Raw genomic sequence first — 19,067 nt, 5'->3', positions numbered from 1 at the left:
CAATGAGGCCACTCACCTCTTGCTAACTTCTATGTGTAACTGTTTCTCACCTTAGAAATGTCACAGGTGGGAGGAAGTAAGATCCCTTGGAGCGATCTTCCCTTATATGTAAATTTAATAGATAATGTAACCCCATCTCTGCTCCTTAAGTGGAGACACAGCTATTCACAGCACCCAGTTCTCTCTCCTAAAAAAGTCCTGGAGTTCTCTTTATACAGAACTTTTACCTAAGCTTAATATTAAGAGATAATACTTTCTCTCCAACAGATCCCTCTAAAGAAATTATCTCCAAGTTATCCCCAAGTCCTACATAGGCATCTTTTAACCTGTATTTGTAGATAAAAGGATTTAGGGGTACTGTATCAAGTTTCTTTCTCTCTCCTTTAAGTATATATCTTTGTACTGGCACTGCACTTTGGAATGTCACATTCTCACTCAGTATGTAAGTTTAAACTAGCAACTCATTTATTTTTTTTCCTTAAATTCTTTTATTAGTACATTTTAGGTATACAATACATTTACATTTATCATTGGGTACTTGTACCTTTATATGATGTATCTTGGTTCTTATTTGTTCCACATTTCCTGTCCTCCCTTCACCCTTCCACTCTTCCCTATTTACAAAGACTTGTTTCCATTTTTTCCTTTTCTCTTAATTTTTCCTTTCCCTTCTTTCCTTTCTGCTACCCCTCCCACTTCCCCTGCCTCCTTGGACCTTTTCTTCCTATTTCACATTATCAATTATTCATTTTAATCATTATTTACATTTTGAGTTTCTCACAGTAGAGAAACTATTTGGTATTTACACATGTGTCACATTTATTTCACTTCAGAGTATGGCCTCAATATGCATTCATTTAGCTATAAATGTCTCTAGTTTCTTGTTCTTTATGGCTGAGTAGTACTCCATTTTATTAAAAAAACACATCTTCTTGATCCAGTTTCCAGTTGATGGGCACTTGGGCTGTTTCCAAGCTTTGACTATTACAACCTGTGCTGCTATAAACATGGGTGCACATAAATCACTGTGGTACAATTCTTTTAATTCTTTTGGGAAGATACCCAGCAGGGGAATAGCTGGCTCAAATGGGACCTCTAGTCCTAGTTCTTTGAGGTATCTCCATACTGATTTCCTCAGTGATTGCACCATTAAACCCACAAACAATGGAGAAGGGTTCCTTTCTCCCCACAACCACACCAACATTTGTTATTTGTTGATTTCTTGATAGCAGCCATTCTTTCTAGGGTGAGGTGGAATCTCAATGATATTTTCATCTGCATCTCTTGAATGACCAGTGATGATGAACATTTTTTCATATATTTATTTGCTGTTTTTACTTCTTTGAGCAATGTCTGTTCATTTCAGATGAACATTTTTGAATTGGGTCTTTGAATTTGTGAGTCTGATTTTTTTCAGTTCTTTATATATTCTAGATAGTAGTCCTTTATCTGAGGTACAGCTGCTAAAATTTTTTTCCCATATTCTAGGTTGTCTCTTAGCTCTATTGGTGGTTTCTCTTGCAGTGAAGAAGCTTTTTAATAACATGAGATACCAGTTGTTGATTCTATGTGGGATTTTCAGTGCTACTGAGGATTTGTTCATAAAGTCCTTTCCTATCCCAATGTGTTCAAGAGTTCTACCTAATTTATTTTTCAGCAAGTTTAGTGTTTCTGTTTTAATATTTATATCTTTAATTCACTTTGATCTTAGTTTAGTGCATGGTGATAGATATGGGTCTAGTTTTAATCTTTGGCAGGTTGAAATCCAGTTTTTCAACACCATTTATTAAAGAGGCTATCTTTCCTCCAGTGAAGATGGTTGGCTCCTTGGTCAAAGATGATGTGGCTGAGTATGTCTGGAGTTGTTTCTAAGTCTAATCTATTCTCCCGATCCTCAGGTCTGTTTCTTTGCCAGTATCATGCTGTTTTATCACAGTAGCTTTGTAACATAGTTTCAAGTTGAGGATTGTGATACACTCTGCCATGTCTCTGGTGCCTAGAATTGCTTTCGCTATTCTAGTTCTCTTTTGGTTCCAAATGAATTTTTGGATTGTTTTCTCTAGTTCTGTGAAATATATTGTTGGAATTTCAACAGGCATTGCATTAAATCTACATAGTAGTTTTGGAAGTATGGCCATTTTCACTATACTGGTTCTTCTTACCCAAGAGCAAGGTATGTCTTTCCATTTTCTTATATCCTTTTCGATCTCTTTTTTCAGAGTGCTGTAGTTTTCAGTGTAGTAGCCTTTTGTTTCCTTTGTTGGATTGATTTCTAGATATTTCATTTTTTGGATGCTATTGTGAAAAGAATTGTTCCCTAATTTCTCTTTCAGTGAGCCTATTATTTGTGTATGAGAAGGCTAATTTTTTTTGAGGGTTGACCTTGTATCCGGCTACTCTACTGAATCTGTCAATTAAGTCTAGAAGTCTTTTGACTGAGTTTTTTGGGTCTTCTATGTAAAGTATCATATCATCAGCAAATAATGAGTTTAACTTCTTCCTTTCCTATCTTTATTTGTTTTATTTCTTTCTCTTTTCTAATTGCTGTGGCTAATGTTTCCAGAACTATATTGAACAGGAGTGGTGATAGTGGGCATCCTTGTCTTGTTCCTGATTTTAGCATGAAAGTTTTCAGTTTTTGACCATTTAGTATGATGTTGGCTGTTGGTCTTTCATAGATAGCCTTAATCAGGTTGAGATAAAGACCTTCTATTCCAATTTTCTGTAGAGTTTTTATCATGAATGGGTGTTGGATTTTGTCGAATGCCTTTTCTCCATCTGTTGAGATGATCATATGTTTTTTGTCCTTGACTCTGTTAATATAGTATATTACATTTATTGATTTATGTCTGTTGAACCATCCTTGCATCCCTGGGATAAATCCAACTTGGTCAGGGTGTATGATCTTCTTGATGACCCTCTGCATTCTGTTTGCCAGTATCTTGTTGAGGATTTTTGCATCTATGTTCATTAGGGAGATTGGCCTATAGTTCTCTTTTTGGTTTGGGTCTTTCCCTGGTTTTGGAATAAAAGTCACACTTGCTTCCAGGAATGAAATGGGAAGTATTGCTTCCTTTTTAATTTCATTAAAGAGTTTAAAGAGTAGTGGCAATAGTTCCTCTCTAAATGTCTTGTAGAATTCAGCAGTGAAGCCATCAGGACCTGGGCTTTTCTTTGTTGGCAATTTTTAATTACGTTTTCAATTTCACTGATTGTAATTGTAGTGTTTAGAATTTTTATATCTTCTTCATTTAACTTCGGCAATTCATGTGTATCTAGGAATCTGTCCATTTCTTCTTTGTTTTTAATTTTATTAGAGTATAGGTTCTCTGAGTAGGTACTGATGATGCTCTGAATTTCTGCTGGGTCTGTTATGACTTCACCTTTTTCATTCTTAATTGCCTGGATTTGAGCATTTTCTTTCCTTTTTTTTATAGGGTTGGCTAAGGGTTTATCAATTTTATTAATTCTTTCAAAGAACTAACTCTTTGATTCATTGATTTTTAAAAATCATCCTCTTAGTCTCCATTGCATTCATTTCTGCTCTGATCTTTATAATTTCCTCTTTTGTATGAGATTTGGGTTTGTCATCCTCTTCTTTTTCTAGGAGCTTGAGGTTCAGCATTTTGTTGTTTATTTGAGCTCTCTCTGTTTTCCTAATAAGGGCATTCACTGCTATGAATTTCCCTCAAAAACTGCTTTCATTGTGTCCCATATATTCCTGTACGTTGTACTGGCATTATCATTTACTTGTAGAAACTGTCTAATTTCTTCTTTAATTTCATCTGTAACCCATTGGTTGTTCAGGAGAGTGTTATTCAATTTCCATGTGGTTGTGAGGGCTTTGAAGTTTCTTATGCTATTGCTCTCCAATTTTCTTTCACTATGGTCTGATAATATACAGGGTGTAACTTCAATTCTTTTACATTTACTAAAAGATGTCCTATGACCTAGCATGTGGTCTATTCTGGAGAATGACCCATGTGCAGCTGAAAAGAATGTATATTCTGCCTTTGTGGGATGGAACACTATGTAGCCATCTATTAAGTCCATTTGTTCAAAACTTTGGTTCAGTTCTAGAATTTTGTTGTTGATTTTTTGTCTTGATGATCTATTTGTGACAGTGGGGTATTGAGCTCCCCCACTACAATTGTATTACTGCTTATTTGGTTTTCCATGTCCATTATTTGTTTTGTATAGTCGGGGCATTCATATTTAGTGCATATATATTTATGATTGTCATGCCTTTCTCTTGGATTATTCCCTTCACAAGGATGTAGCAACCATCTTTGTCTCCTTTAATTAGTTTTGGCTTGTAATCTACTTTATCTGCAAATAAGATTCCTAACCCCTGCTTTTTTCTGGGTTCCTGTAGCATAGAGAACTGTTTTCCATCCTTTTACTTTCAGTCTATGAATGTCTTTTTGAATTAGGTGTGCTTCTTGTATACATCATATCGTTGGATTTTGCTTCTTAATCCATTCTGCCAGTCTATTTCTTTTGATTGGTGAATTGAGGCAATTAACATTGATGGTTATAATGGATAAATATTGACTCATCCTTGTCATGATGTTTTACTGTTATCGCCTCTTTTATTTTTTATTTTTCCTCCTTTCCCTTTAGTTTCTTGCCTTGCCTGGTGGCTTCACTCTGTTGAACCTCATGGAGTTGTGACCTTCATTGTCTTTTTCTAGGGTATTGTTCAGAATTGTTTGGAGTGCTGGTTTGGTGTTCATGAAATTTCTCAGATGTTCTTCATCGTAAAAGTATCTAATTTCCCCATCAATTTTGAAAGACAATTTTGCAGGACACAACAGTCTAGGTTGGAAGTTATTTTCTTTTAGGGCTTGAAATACTTCACTCCAAACTGTCCTTGACTTGAGGGTTTGTGTTGAGAAGTGTGCTGTGATTCTGATGGGCTTTCTTTCGTAGGTGATTTGTTTCTTTTCTCCAACTGCTTGTAGGATTTTGTTCTTCTGTTGCATTTCTGGGATCTTGACTATTATATGTCTAGGTGTAGATTTTTTTATCATAGCTAATTGGAGTTCTATATGCCTCACTTATCTGTATGTCAAATTCTCTACCTCTGTCTGGGAAGTTTTCTACTATTACTTCTGGGAACAGCTTTTTTATGTCAATTGTATTTATCCTGCTTTTCCATCAACTCCTATCTGTCTTATGTTATTCTTCTTTGCATCATCTAGCAGCTGTTGAATTGATTTCTCATGGTTCCTTACTATTTTGAAGAAATCTGTTTTCATGGTCACTAACCACAATCCTGTCTTCTATATCTGATATTTTATCTTCACATTCGCTCGAGAATCTGCTGTGAATACTTTTAATGGAGTTTTTAATCTCCTGTATATCTGTTTGAATCTGTTTCAAGGATTCCATTTTTTCTTATGTTGGGCGATCACAGTTTCCATCTCTTTCTAATGCTGGGCATTCATGGCTTCCAGCATGATCCTGAGCTCATCTATTTTTTTTTTCTGTTTCTGTTCTAAAGTCTCTCATCATGTCTTTCACTCTGCTCACCATCTCTGTAGTTATCTGGGAAATTATTTGTTTTGAATTTTTCTAGAGGCTCCTTCATCTGTTTGGTTACTTTCTGTGCTATCAGTTCAAGGTGTTCAGGTGGTTGGTTATCATATTTTTCCACCTCATTTCCCCACCTCATTTCCCCCAGAATTCGCCTTTGGTGAGCTGGAAGTCTGTGTTTGTGTCCTGCCAAGGTCTTCTCATTTTTAATTCTGTTGTTGGTGCTGATTTTTGCTTTAATTCCTGGGCTGATACTCCAATATTTCTTATTTTGAGTATCTTTATTACTGTTGTTTAGAGCCCCTAAGGAGTGATTTCTTCTCAGACATATCTTCCAGGTATCTGGACTTTTTAGGCTTTGAATCTCTAATGACTCTTAGGCAATCTCATTTTCAGCATACCAGGGAGGACAATTGATTAGATCAATCACAACACCTTAGCCCAATTGACATAATCAGCATCAAACACAGTTTAGAAAATGTCAATTTGTGGTAGCAGTTAATCTGTCACCTTTAACAGCACAAGCTAGATCAAAATCTAGGGCCAGCACAAAGTATGTTTGTAGTAAGTAAACCCTTCAATATGGCAAATTTATCCTTTGGGATAAGGATTTAGCAGGGGTTGGGGAGGGAGACGTAGAGAGATAGAGGGAGAAGGAAAGGTTAGAGGTGAGGCTAGAGGACATGGGAAGATTACAAAAATTGTGAGGCTCTGTTGAAGACAGGAGGAAAAGACAGAGTGAAAGAACAGAGACAAGTACAGAACAAACTGACTACAATAGGAAAGCTAGAAATTGTATTCACCTTCCTATAGTCAAGAGGATAGAGAGAGAGAAAAAAAATTCAGGATGGAACAGGAACAAAGAGGAGAGAAATATAGAGCTAGAAGGGAAACAGAGAGAAAAAAAGAAAAGAAACATATATATATATATATATATATATATATATATATATATATATATATATATATAACAAAACAAACAAAGAAAGCTGTCCCTCAGAATGTCTCTGCTGTCCTGGTAGGCAATGTGGGCAGCAGTGTGCAGGTCTAAGTTGATTAGTCTCAGCAAGCCAGCTGTAGTCTACTGAGATTCAGGCTAATTTCTGCCTGCAAGGTCCAAGTTGAGGTCCCTGACCTCCTGCAGGATTAAACTCTGCAAGGTTCTACTGCAGGTTCCAGCTGTCCGCCCCGCTATGTGAGTCCAGGTTTCTATGGGAGGTGCTGATCCCACCAATTTACCAACCATGATGGTCCAGTGTGCTTTTATTGAAGAGATTTTCTTCACTTTCCCAGTGGGTTTCAATTTTCATTAAGGAGCATCAGAAAGGCCCTCTCTGTTGCTGTTCACTTCTGCTCTATCTTCTGGGTCTCATAACCATGACCTTTATGTTCCCCCTGGCCTCTCTGCTGTGAGGATTCAGATGCTGTGCAGAGTCAGCACAGCATGGTCCAGTGGGGTGCGGGCAGCTGGCATCCACGGGAATGGGTTCTGGCTGGCCCCAACTCATTTCTTGATAGCAGCAACTACCAAAATTCCATGCACTAAGATTAAATAGTAAAAATACATAGTGATAGTAGTTTAATAAATATATGCACCTAAATATTACCTTACTGTCAGCTATCTCATTTAATATCAATAAATTAAATGGCTTGGCCATTTAGTGGCCACTAGATGTTTGTATGTCCAATCTGATGTCAAAAGTAGTTTCACCAGAATCTTAGGAAAATAAACCCAATTCCGTACTACTTGCAAGTAGAAGATGGACGATGACCCTCTGAACAATCTCCTTCTTGGCCACATTACCCTTGCATTTGGCCAGCATGAAGTCAGCAGAAATTCCTAGTACTTATGTCCCATATAATCAGAATGTCCAGTTACAAACTAGTAAGGCCATCAGTCAGCTTTGTCAACATTTCAGACCCACTGGTGGTCAAGTCCTTACCACATTTATGTTGGTTCATGTGTCTGGTCCAGTGAACAGTGTGCCTAAAGTAGTACATTTATATCATCAGTCTCTCCAGAGGTATACATATAGCTATGTCCCTATCCTTATGTATCCACATAGATACAGAAGATGTCAGTGCTCTAGCTGAGTGTGCCTAAGAGTGGTAAAATGGATCTTTCACTGGCCTTGTCAATATTTGGGTCACGGCTGCCTGACCGCTAGGCCCCTTAAAAGGTTTGACTCTTGACCCATTGGATGGAGGATCCATTACCTCCCACCCTCCATTCCCACCTCACTAGGCTTCTTCACTGTTCCATGCCTGAGTAAAATACTCCAGAGGTGGGGTGCAGGATCAGCCATGGCAAAACTTGCTTTCTCCCTCAGTGTCTGTGTGGCCTGGGGAAAGCTAGCTAGCTCTCTAGCTCTCTCTAGCTCTCTAGGTTTTAGTTTTTCCCCTCCCTAAAATTAGAATAACAGTAATACTTACCTCATAGGGCTCTTCAGAAGATTTAATGAACTCATTTCTGTAGCAACTCTAAGCCAATATGTTCAGTGGATAGCGGACACTGTATTGATTGAAAGGATCATATGAAAAATTCTTTCAATCAAATACAACACACCTAAAATACATATTATAAATGCACATAATATAGACATATAGACATAAATCTTACACTCTGACAAGTATTTAATTTATTTCACCACACGCTTTGATATATTTTGCTATAATTAAAGAATAGGGTTTCAAAAATGCATGTAATGGTGAAAATATTCAGCTCATAATTCTAAGTAATTCTGAAATATTTATTTACATATTATGAAATTTGATATTAAGTGCTCACTTCTATTAAACAGCAGAAAAGGGTAAGTTTATGTCTTGGATCCAGGAGCAAATCGTTGCCAAGGCCCGTTGAGTCTCCATCTCAAAAAAATGCCTTCTCCTCACTTGTAAAAACTAAGAAAGAAGGAGTCTGTTTCTTTTCTTGTGGACCTTCAAGAATTATGACTTAAAGAAATGAGACACATGAGAGAAATTAGGTCCTAGTCTTAACCTTGCTGTTAGCTGTTTGCAACAATAAAAAGGTTCAATATCCATGGCACTGAGTTTTCTTAGTAAAGATGGCAATTGTATGCTTTGAGTTGCAAAGTCTAGAAAATCCTGGTTGAACTATCTTAAACAATTATGAGATATCACCTCTTAAGAACAAGATCGCAGTAAGTTGAGCAGGCTAACCATCTACTACCCCAGGATTCTTGCACTCCTCCCTACAGCTTTCTTGGCTTCAGTTTTTTCCATGTATAGGCTTCGGTCCAACTTACAGTCACAAAATGGGGTGACATAATAAAAGTGTTGATCTTTCAAGTCACTAAGTTTTGGGGTAATTCTTTAGATAAGAAGAGATAACTGAGAACTATCTTTATTTAGATGAGGCTTTATTTAGAAAATATTTATGCTATAATTAAGCTTATATTTAGCCTTCCAAACTTCATCACTGGCTTAAAGTAGGATCATTTGTGGGAAGACAAGTCTGAACTTAGACCTAAGTGCATTCACAGTGAAAACTGAGGAGATTTCTAGAAAATATATAATTCCAAAGAGAAACTAGAGTCTTGCAAATACTTCTGACCCACTTGAGTCATGAGGACACATAGGCTTTTGTATATGTGCCTGCTATCTACCTTTCAACACAGCTTTACTTAAACCCGAGTCCTTATGTATATGCCAATGAGTTTGCTATAGGCTGCAGATGAGTACAGGGAGGAAGACTTCTATAATCAAAATTTTAAAGCTGTATTTCCATAAGATACTGAACACAAGCATCTTGCACATGCCCTTTGCTACAGGGCAGAGCTTTGATATCCTCACAACCTCAGCTCATGAAAAGAATGGTAGCCAACAAGTAAGGAAGGTCTCCAGAGAAAGATCAGTTATTTCTATCAGGATGGCCAAGCTCAACAGATAGCATATCCATGCCCATAGACTCAACCATGACTGGCTTTGTAAAATCAAATAGAAGAGGACAGGAAAAAAGGAAGCAAATAGGAAATCTGTATGGTCATCACAAGCAAGCAGGCATAACAACCTCCCAGCCACACTCTAATTATCTGAGAATAAAGTTTCAGAGAACTTATACCCAGCATTTGGAGTGAGATCTGTCAAAATATAAAGACTGTCTTCTCTTAACCTGGTTCCTCTTAACACACTAACTTTAAGAATTCCTTCTGTAAAATAATCTAAACAATGTTAAACACTAACTGCTAGGAAGCTACATAACGTGGCCACTACCAAGTAAGTGATTATCACAATTGAGTCACTCCAGTACAAAATCTTTGATAGTATCATTTACTACCGGAAATTATTTAGTATTTTTAGTATAATTTACTACAGGGAAAAAAATTTTGTTAAATATTACATGTGTGTAAAACTTTTTGCTTCTCTGATAAATAATTCAATATTTTTTCAATTAAGACAAATCACTACAAAAATATGCTAATTGAAGCATAGGTGATAAAACTGTAAAAGATTGGAACTAAAATATAGATTAATTTTGTGCATACTTTGTTTCTTCTACAACTCTCTTAAAGTTCTTGTTCCTTTTTAAATAATTCAAATCTAGAACTTATAATCTAGGGAAGAAATGTCCTGATATCTTTATGTGACATCAAAGACAAGCTTTACTCCTCTTGCTTTGGTCTGAATTTAAGAATCAAATGACATTCCATTAAGTGCCAATATGTACAGTAAACCACAAGAGGACAGACTGCAGATTTAGGTTAACATTCCCTTGCACACAATCTACTATAAAAGATATGTTTTAGGCACTTTTTTAGTCACTGAGACACAATACTCAACACTCACAACATAAAGAAGCAGGAGTTTATTTGAGCTCAGTTTCAGAAGTTTCAGTCCATAGATGGCAGGCTCCAAGGTGGAAACCACGCAGTGGAAAGGGCTGCCTCAGAGGAGAAGCTGCTTACCGCATAGTGACCAGGAAGTAGAGAAAGAAGAGAGGAGCTGGAGAAGGAGATCTACCCTTCCAGGTCACACCCACAGGGACTCACTTCTTCCAACCAGGCCCAGTTTCCTAACAGCAAGTCAGGCATACAGCCCCACAATCTAATCCCCTTCTAAACAAATGTGTTTGAGACCATTTCAGATCAAATCTATAACAATAAGATTACTTATTTTAATCACTATTTTTCCAATTTTCATCCTTTCCTGAGTGACTCTTGACACTGGTTTAGGGTAATACTGGCTTCTTTGTTGTTGTTTTTAAACTGCATTGACTACTGAAATTTGAATGTTTTGTTTTTCTAGGTTTTCCAGCTTTCACAATTTCATTTGCAGATTATACATACTTTTGTAGAGATCTGGTTTCTTTAATTTGGATGTAATGTTGCTAAAAAATATGATTCAAGATTTCAAAAACTGCCTATTAGACATTCTAACCCTTGTTTCTTGGTTGTATTCATTTAGAAAAAGAAACTAACTTCCGTAAGCTCTCAAATCTCAAGTGGTATACAAAATATTAGTTCACCTGTCACTCACACAAAGTCAAATTCTTAGCTCCTGGTGGGGGTCATTAAGGAGCCGAAACATTTTCCATTATGTGGTTCAGTTGTTCCTGAAATCTGAGAGTCTCCTGATGGATTTTCTACATAAGACCAGCAAACTGATATAGAGATTAAGAATTAGAAATGGTACAGAAATTTTTAATAGACCAAGCCTGATAGAAGTATGTATTGATTTTGTCCATATTTCATCAGACAGTATTCAGCTGCAATATCAAATGCAAAGAACATAGAGATATGTAGTCTAACTGTGAACTGGAGGGAGAAGGAGTTTGAATAAGCACATAGCAGCCTTTTCCACATAAGCCTCTTTCACTGCTTATATTATCTGCGACACATACTGATAAATTTATCCTGGAACTTTTAAAGTTTTAAACTCTTAAATTTATCCTGGTCATTTAAAGGTAAACATGAAGAGTCAAGTTAAAAATTTTCTCCCTTCCAAATTGTTATTACTTTCAACATAAAGAATCAAGATCTAAGTTAAATGTTTTCTGTATGAGTTATGATATATTTTGAATTATTGCTTGCAATGAATAACTTAATTAGCTATAAAGTGCATCCTAAATTGCCGTACATAGTATCATACATATAGTTTTAGAATTGCATATTAAATCTATAGTAATGAAAAGAAATGCCAGCAAAATATAACTTTTTAGAAAAATAATCCCTGAGTAGAGATGATTTTAAAAGAAAATTTATGGTTTTTACTGTTTTTCAATTGAAGAAACATAATTGGCCTGGGATTTAACTCAGTGGTTTCGCCGCCTGCTGCATAAGCACAAGGACCCAAGTTCGATCCCCAGTACAAAAAAAAAAGAGAAACATAATTGACTTGCTTAATTTTTAAAAACTGACAACACTAAAAAAATTTAATTACACAAAGATAATACCAGATTACAAAAACTTAATCCATGTTAATTTTAGACTCTAGAATACTATATGAAAACTGAATATGATTATGAAAATAATAAAATAGCTAAAAATATGAACAATATATGCCATGGAGCTTTATTCTAAGGAAAATCAAGATAGAATTACATAAATTAAACATCTAAAAACATTCTTCTTAATTTAAAATTCGAAATAGTCAAATCCAATTTAGAGGAAATATCCAAAATAATTTATTTAAGATGTTTAACTAAAAAAATTCTTTAGATGTCCCAAGGGAACATAATGTTCTTATACTATAATCCAGAAAACTTTAAACTATGACAGAAAATACCTCAGCTGTATATTTCTAATATTTAATTAATACCCAGAATTAAGACATTAAGACATTTTATATATATATATATATATATATAATATATATATATATATATGTATCAGATGTATCAGGTAGCTTTGTCTTTATACAACACCTCTTCTGCCATCCTTTTAGGAGGAAGATAAATCCACTGGTCTATCTTCTTTGAATGACCTCCTGGGAAAAATGAAAATATTGCCTCCTGGGCCACATTTTAAAAATTATTTTCCAATTAGCAGTGCTTATTTCTCCTCATCCATTTATTCATCTAAGCATAGGCCAAGAATGTTCTGGCACATTTCAGAGCTGGAGGAGGGACTGGGCGGTGTCTGACAGTTGGTTCTTTGGAACAGTTCTCATCGCTGGTGTAATAATGATTTATTCCACTGTCCAAGGAATAAATTGGACACGCCTAGAAAGCAGAAGTGAGTGCAAGCAAATGAGTGTAGTAGGTGAGATTTATGTTTAGCATTCTTGATCACATTCATTAATTTCCTCTCTTCAAGTCTCTCACTCCGAGGCTCAGCTTGGACATAATCCTCAGCTATGCACTGGAATCTGGACCTCTTGTTTTCTTTCAGCCTAGATGCCATTTCTTTCAGCCTCCTCATTGTCTTAGAGGTCAGGTATCAATAAAGTCAATTAATCTCCAGCAAAACATTAGTGCACATCAGTGTCTTCCTGTGAGACTCCTTCTATACTGCCTTAGTATTTGAACTCAGACCTATGAGACATGAAAAGCTTTGATTTCTATCTTGGCAAAGACAGGGAATTCTTAAGGCACAGGGATAAGAGGATCATCCCACAGCCTCCAAATAAGAACTCCATCTGTACTCGATTTGTGGCCTTCTCCTTCTATAATGATCTATTACTTTTATTTCCTCCCTAATGTGTAATGGGATGGGTTTGTATGAAGAGGATATTCTTCTATTAGATATTTATATAAGCTGTATTCTAAGTAGACTCTAATTATTATGTTATTTTAGACTACCATTATCTCCTTAACATAATGATCACAATCTCAAATGCCCATAGGAGCTAAGTAAAATAAATGCAAGTCTGGCAGACATACTCTCATCTAGAAGTATTTCACTTCAACTGCCTTAAACCTTATTCTAGAAAATTATATGTGCTTGCATGTTGCATTACTCAGAGAAAGCCACACCTCTGGTAAGACATAGGAGGCTTAACAGAAAGACAAAACGATATTTTGGACTCTTCACTTTGGAATGTAAGAACTTAGATCTCATGGGAAGTGAAGGACCCTCCATTCTCCAGGTCTTAATGAAGAAGAAAGGGCAAGCTGTCTAATCTGTAATTAAGAGAGTAGAGTTGATCACCCAAAAATGCCTATATGTGTAAACAGTTCATGAAATTATAGAATTTTAATTTTCTTCCTTCTAATTTAATATATTTAAATGTTACGTATTAAACAGATACTGCTTTTATAACCAGAAAACAATGACTTTTAATTTCATTAAGATTAACATGTTTATAACACTGTATCCAAGTGGCAAGCATTGATAGTGGCAACCACAAGGAGCTGGGATATGAAGAGGATTCCTGACAATGGTAGGTGTAAGTGTATGTCTCATCTCCAGAAAGAGTGCAAAGTACAGTACTCTATAGTGAGACTCAGACCCTGGGCTTTGAGTGTCAAACTGTCTGTATTGCTTATATCTTCTGGGTATTTTTCATTTTTCCCCTTGGTTATTTTTTTTTTTGAAGCTCCAGTCTAAATTGTGCTAATAGAAACAAAAGAAAAAGCTTTTGTCCATGTTTGAGCAAGAGAGAGAAGCACATTCACCTGGAAATCCAGCTTGTTGGTAGCAGCTATAAGTGAAGAACACTGGGAGGATAAAGCTAAAGTCTGAAAGTCAGCTGAGTATGATTCTCCTTCCAAAACCATAATAGTTGTTCAGGATTTACATTTCCCTGGGAAGGTAGAATAATACTCTCTAAAATCTGGAACAAATTGAATCACACGGTGCCCTCAAAGCACCGGTTTTTATTTTCTTTCATTGCTCTTAGACATTCCCTAACAAGAGAAATGTGAAGCACAGACTTAAACTTCAAACAGATCTTCAGAAATGAAGTAATTCCATCTCAAAGAGAAAAAAAATAATCTTTAGAGAATTTGTTTCTGGGAAATCCAAAGAGATTTTCTTCTCTACCTTTGACTACTGTTTTTACCCATGGTCACTACCAAGGAAGAGAAGAAGGGAAAGAAACTGAGATGGTTAATTGTATGAACACATCTCTTGGCCGGAGTTGGACTGCACGTTCCCGAAGACACTTCCCTAATTGCTTAACAATTAACCTTTTCACACCCGTACCTAGTTCTGTATTTAAAGCCAAGCCCAGGATGCCTTTGTATTAGTTTTCTCCTGATGCATAACAAGTTACCAAAAATTTAGCAGACTAAAACATCTATTTATCATCTCACAGTTTTGTAGGTCAGAAATCCAAGAGGGCTCAGATGGGAACCCTGATTCAGATCTCATAAGATCAAAATCAAGGTGTTACCTGACCTGGGTCTTATCTAGAGGCTTTGGGAGAAATCCACTTCCAGGAGCAGTCAGATTATTAGCAGAAGTCAGTTCCATGCAATTATAAGACTGAAGTCCTGTTTCCTTGTTGAGTTGACCACAAATCATTCCCAGTTACTATAAGCTTCCAAATTCTTTGGTTGGTGACCCTCCTTCATCAAAGCCAGCAGAGATGCACTGATAACTTTTCATGCTTGTAATCTCTCTGACTTCACCTTCTGCCTTCTTCTGCCAAAAACCCAAGAAGGCCTGGTTTTAATGGCCCATGTTCCTAAATTAGACACACCTGGAAAAATCCAGAATAAATTCTCAATTTTAAAACCAGTCAGTTGGTAAATGTAATTACAGCAGCAAAGTCCCTTGCCTTGTACAGTAACATGATATGTCATAAGAGTAAAAGAATCCTAGGAATAAGGACTGAAATTTTGGGGGAAAGACAGGAGCGTATACTGCCTACTAAAGGCCTTACCCAATACTCCCACCCAAATCAAAACAACTAATTCTCTAGAACCATCCCTCAATGTTTCATCTTCATACTTTGTCTCACTTTTTTTTATCAGCCTAGAATGTATTTTTTTCTCCTTATACTCCATGACCCTACCTCACATACCTAAGGTCTCACTGATATCTCATTGGTCCACTTCATGGTGCTTTTCCATCATGAATCACTCCCAGTGGTATTCAGCCTTCTTTTTATGACCAGTAAAGCTTAATGTGTATTTCTCTTGATACTAACTGTATTTTGCACTGCAACTTGTTTCCCTTTATGTGTGGGATCTGTTTGGTGGCAGAGGTCCAGAAGAGAGTGACTGTGTCCTTGCATCTCTGCATTTTAGTGGCACCTAGGATGATCTTAGAGAACTGTGCTACTCAAAGTACCTCCATAGATCTGTCCCAACTCACAACTGTTTGCAACCCAATCATGATAAGAAAAGTGCAGAAACTGGGAGCAATGTTTAGAAAATTTTTATGGCAATTTGACACTACTATGATAAAAGCATATGATTCTTTTTCTTAAAATGTATTTCAATTATGTTTAAAGGAGTCTTCTGTGACAAATTAGAAATTTTCAAAACTCTGATCCTTTACCTTAAAAATAACTCAAGACACACTATTATAGAATGTATGATAACTACATGATAAGCACAGTTTCATTTTTCCACATAGTAGTTCAGGTTTGTCCTTCAAAAGAAACAGTATTTATTTTAAAACATTATCATTTTGGATTAATATTCTATGCTTTCAGAGTTAATGCTGATTGTTACCAAGAAACACTAAGATTAGTTCTGTACTCTTCTCATAAACCATAACACTAATAGCTACCAACAAATCAATAGATGACACCTTTTGCACTTTAAGGAATTCCCCTAAAGAAATATATTATCTTTAATATGAGAATTCTTTTGGGACTTCCAGCAATACTTAGAAATGTTAACAAGATGATTCACAAGTGAAGGGTAGTACAAATCTCCTATGTGTAATCAAGGTAAGGATTGAAGGTCTAAGGCTTCCCTTTAACAAATGCACTGAATAAAGTACATCTTTGCTATTCTCTTTAAATTCAGCCCCAAATTAGGATGACCCATAGGCTTGGGCAGGGACAAATGCTCAAAACTCTGTTTCACTTTAACCAAACTTAACATTATTATTTGCTGCTCAACAAATATTTGAGAGCCTACTTTGGGTGGAGCATTCTTCTTATATGCAGGTAAAGTAGTAAGCCAAACAAACCCAAATCCTTGTCCTCATGGAAATTACCAAAGTGGGGAGCTTTTATTTTCTATGAATCAGACTGAGTACACATTTTCTGTTGCATACCCCTTGGTTCCACTCTTCATCTTTTTCTTTCACAGCCTCCTCTGTGTACTCATTCCTTGTAACCCACAAACTGAAAAACTCTTTTACATATACAAAACCATGAGGCATACTAGGTTTTAGTTCTAGAATTATGTATAAAAAGGTGATATATCAATAAGGTCATGAAAAGGCTGTTCAGGTCTACATGTGAGGAACCTTAGATAAGCCCTAAAAAAACCTACAGATATAATTTTGGAAGGAAGACGGCCAAAGTTCTGCCATAAATGTGACAATTCAAGTCACAATTGAATTGAAGCCTCTTTGCCCCAGTGCTAGGTGAAACGTTGGTTATATAGTTAGTAGCCCAATGCAACAACCAGTTCACTTTTCTTGGTCTTCTTCATAGTTTTCATCAGTCAAGGGTGATAGATGAATGTCCAGTACTGCATGAAACATTCACTTCTCAAAATGAAAGCATCATGTGGTTTCACTCTGCTTTCCTACCATTTCCTTACCTTTACTAACTAATAATGTCAGTAATTACTAGAATTAGTACTAAAAATTAGATCTAAGTATCTAAACTTTATTACAGATTTAGAGATAATTTTTTATTGCCATACTGGGAACTGAACCCAAGGCCTTTGCCCTGAGCTGTATCCCCGCTCTTCTTTTTTTGTTTCAAGGCAAGGTTCCGATAAGTCACCCAACTGCCCAAATGATGAGCTTGAACTTGTGATCCTCCTGCTTCAGTTTCCTAGAGAACTGGAATTATAGTCATGTGTTACCTCACCTAGGTTTAGAGATAAAATTTTAATCCTTTTACAATGAATAATTAATAATTTGAAAAAGGAAGAAACGTTCCAAAGGGGTAGGGGAAGAGGGAGGGGGAAGGGGAAAGGTAAGAAGGGAAAGGAAAAATTATGAGAAAAGGAAAAAAATGGAAACAAAGTCTTTGTAAATAGGGAAGGGTGGAGGGGGGAAGGGCGCACAGGTAATGGGGGAAAATTAAGAACCAAGATACATCATGTACAGGTACAAGCGCCCAATGATAAATGTAACTATGTTGTATACCTAAAATGTACCAACAAAAGAATTTATGCAAAAAAAATGTTTAATCCTTGTCTTCTAGATTAAATTTGGCATAGGTGAAAATTTAGCTCTGTACGTAAGCGTTAAAAAGTCATGCATGGTATGCAACTTGTTTGAACAAAAGCAAAAGTGTCTTCAAATAGGAGAGGGCCAACACATATTTCTTTATTCACAATTAAAGAACTGCCCAGTTATAATCTCAGTTTGGTCTGCACCAAATAAAAGTTTCCAGATGGAAAATCATAGCATGTCCCTATTTTAACCCTTCACATGGCTCCAATTATTATGATATCAAGTATTATATCAGTTTCAGAGTGATAAGTTTTCAGTTCATTATGAATCTAAAACGTACATTTATAACCTGCTCTTTTAGAGGGTATTTGTTATGGAGAACTTAATTATGGAAATGTTCCCTTGGATTGAAATGTATGCACAGAATGTAGACATCAACTCATTTATTTACTAAGTTTGCAGAGACTGTTTATAAATGTGCTTTTCAGAATCTTCTGTCTTGTATAAGTATTCACTAAAGCATATTCATTCCATCTGGACTCTTGTACGTCAAAGATTGTTTACAAATTTACACCACAGTGGATTAAACTGTATCTTCCAGAAACTGTCTTCTAGTTAACATAAGCAGAAAGGCTTGAGATCCCTACTGAACAGAAGTTAACTTGGGTACCTTGACCTTACATAAGGCTTTCTCCACCTAACAATGCTACAAGAAGAATGATCAAGAAACAGATCGGGAGAGAAAAGGAACTCTAAATTAAGGTAAAAAATATTTTCGCCAAAGCTTCCAAATGTCCCCTTTCACTTACATGTCTCTCATTCTTTATGCACTGTCCTCTAATTGTCATATGCAGTAATGCTGAAAAAAAGCATGATAAATAACTTAATCCAACCCTTCTACCCATGTCTTCAGAAAGCAGATGACTTGGCAAAAGTCATATGGCTAACAGCAGTGTCAGAACAAAAGGTTCAACTCTCAGTTCCTCAAGGTTTCCAGCGTACTACACACTGAGTTTTTAAATAACTGCTTAGGTTCATTCTCCATCATTTAGTCCTATATTACCAATCCAATTAGCCTGTACTCGCTATTGTATTTACTTAAAAGAAAGATTTAATTATTTTCTCCAAGGACTCATTGGCCTGAACATACATGTGGGAACTTCCTGATTTGCTTTGTGAGTGTTTTTGTATGTTACTCCTTTAATACTTACCGCACTACAGTGAAGTCACTGCTGCATAGTGTCACCCCTAACTTTAAACATGACTACCTCCTGGTCTTGGTCTACCCAGACTGCAATAATAAAATATCATAAG

General features: G+C 36.2%; 1 non-coding gene across 1 annotated transcript; it reads right to left on the bottom strand.

Annotated features, from left to right (window-relative positions):
• Nucleotides 1-17,059: 17,059 nt before the first annotated feature.
• Nucleotides 17,060-17,138, bottom strand: LOC147826649 (small nucleolar RNA SNORD83). The gene has a single exon (XR_015438876.1). It is a non-coding gene; the product is annotated as a small nucleolar RNA SNORD83 (small nucleolar RNA).
• Nucleotides 17,139-19,067: the final 1,929 nt, after the last annotated feature.

This window comes from Heterocephalus glaber, unplaced genomic scaffold, assembly GCF_053883595.1.
Source record: "Heterocephalus glaber isolate CG9 unplaced genomic scaffold, H.glaber_assembly_v1.0 deba00001463, whole genome shotgun sequence".
NCBI classification, from domain to species: domain Eukaryota; kingdom Metazoa; phylum Chordata; class Mammalia; order Rodentia; family Bathyergidae; genus Heterocephalus; species Heterocephalus glaber.
The sequence above is the reverse complement of the archived record's forward strand: the minus strand, read 5'-3'. Positions and strand labels throughout refer to the sequence as shown.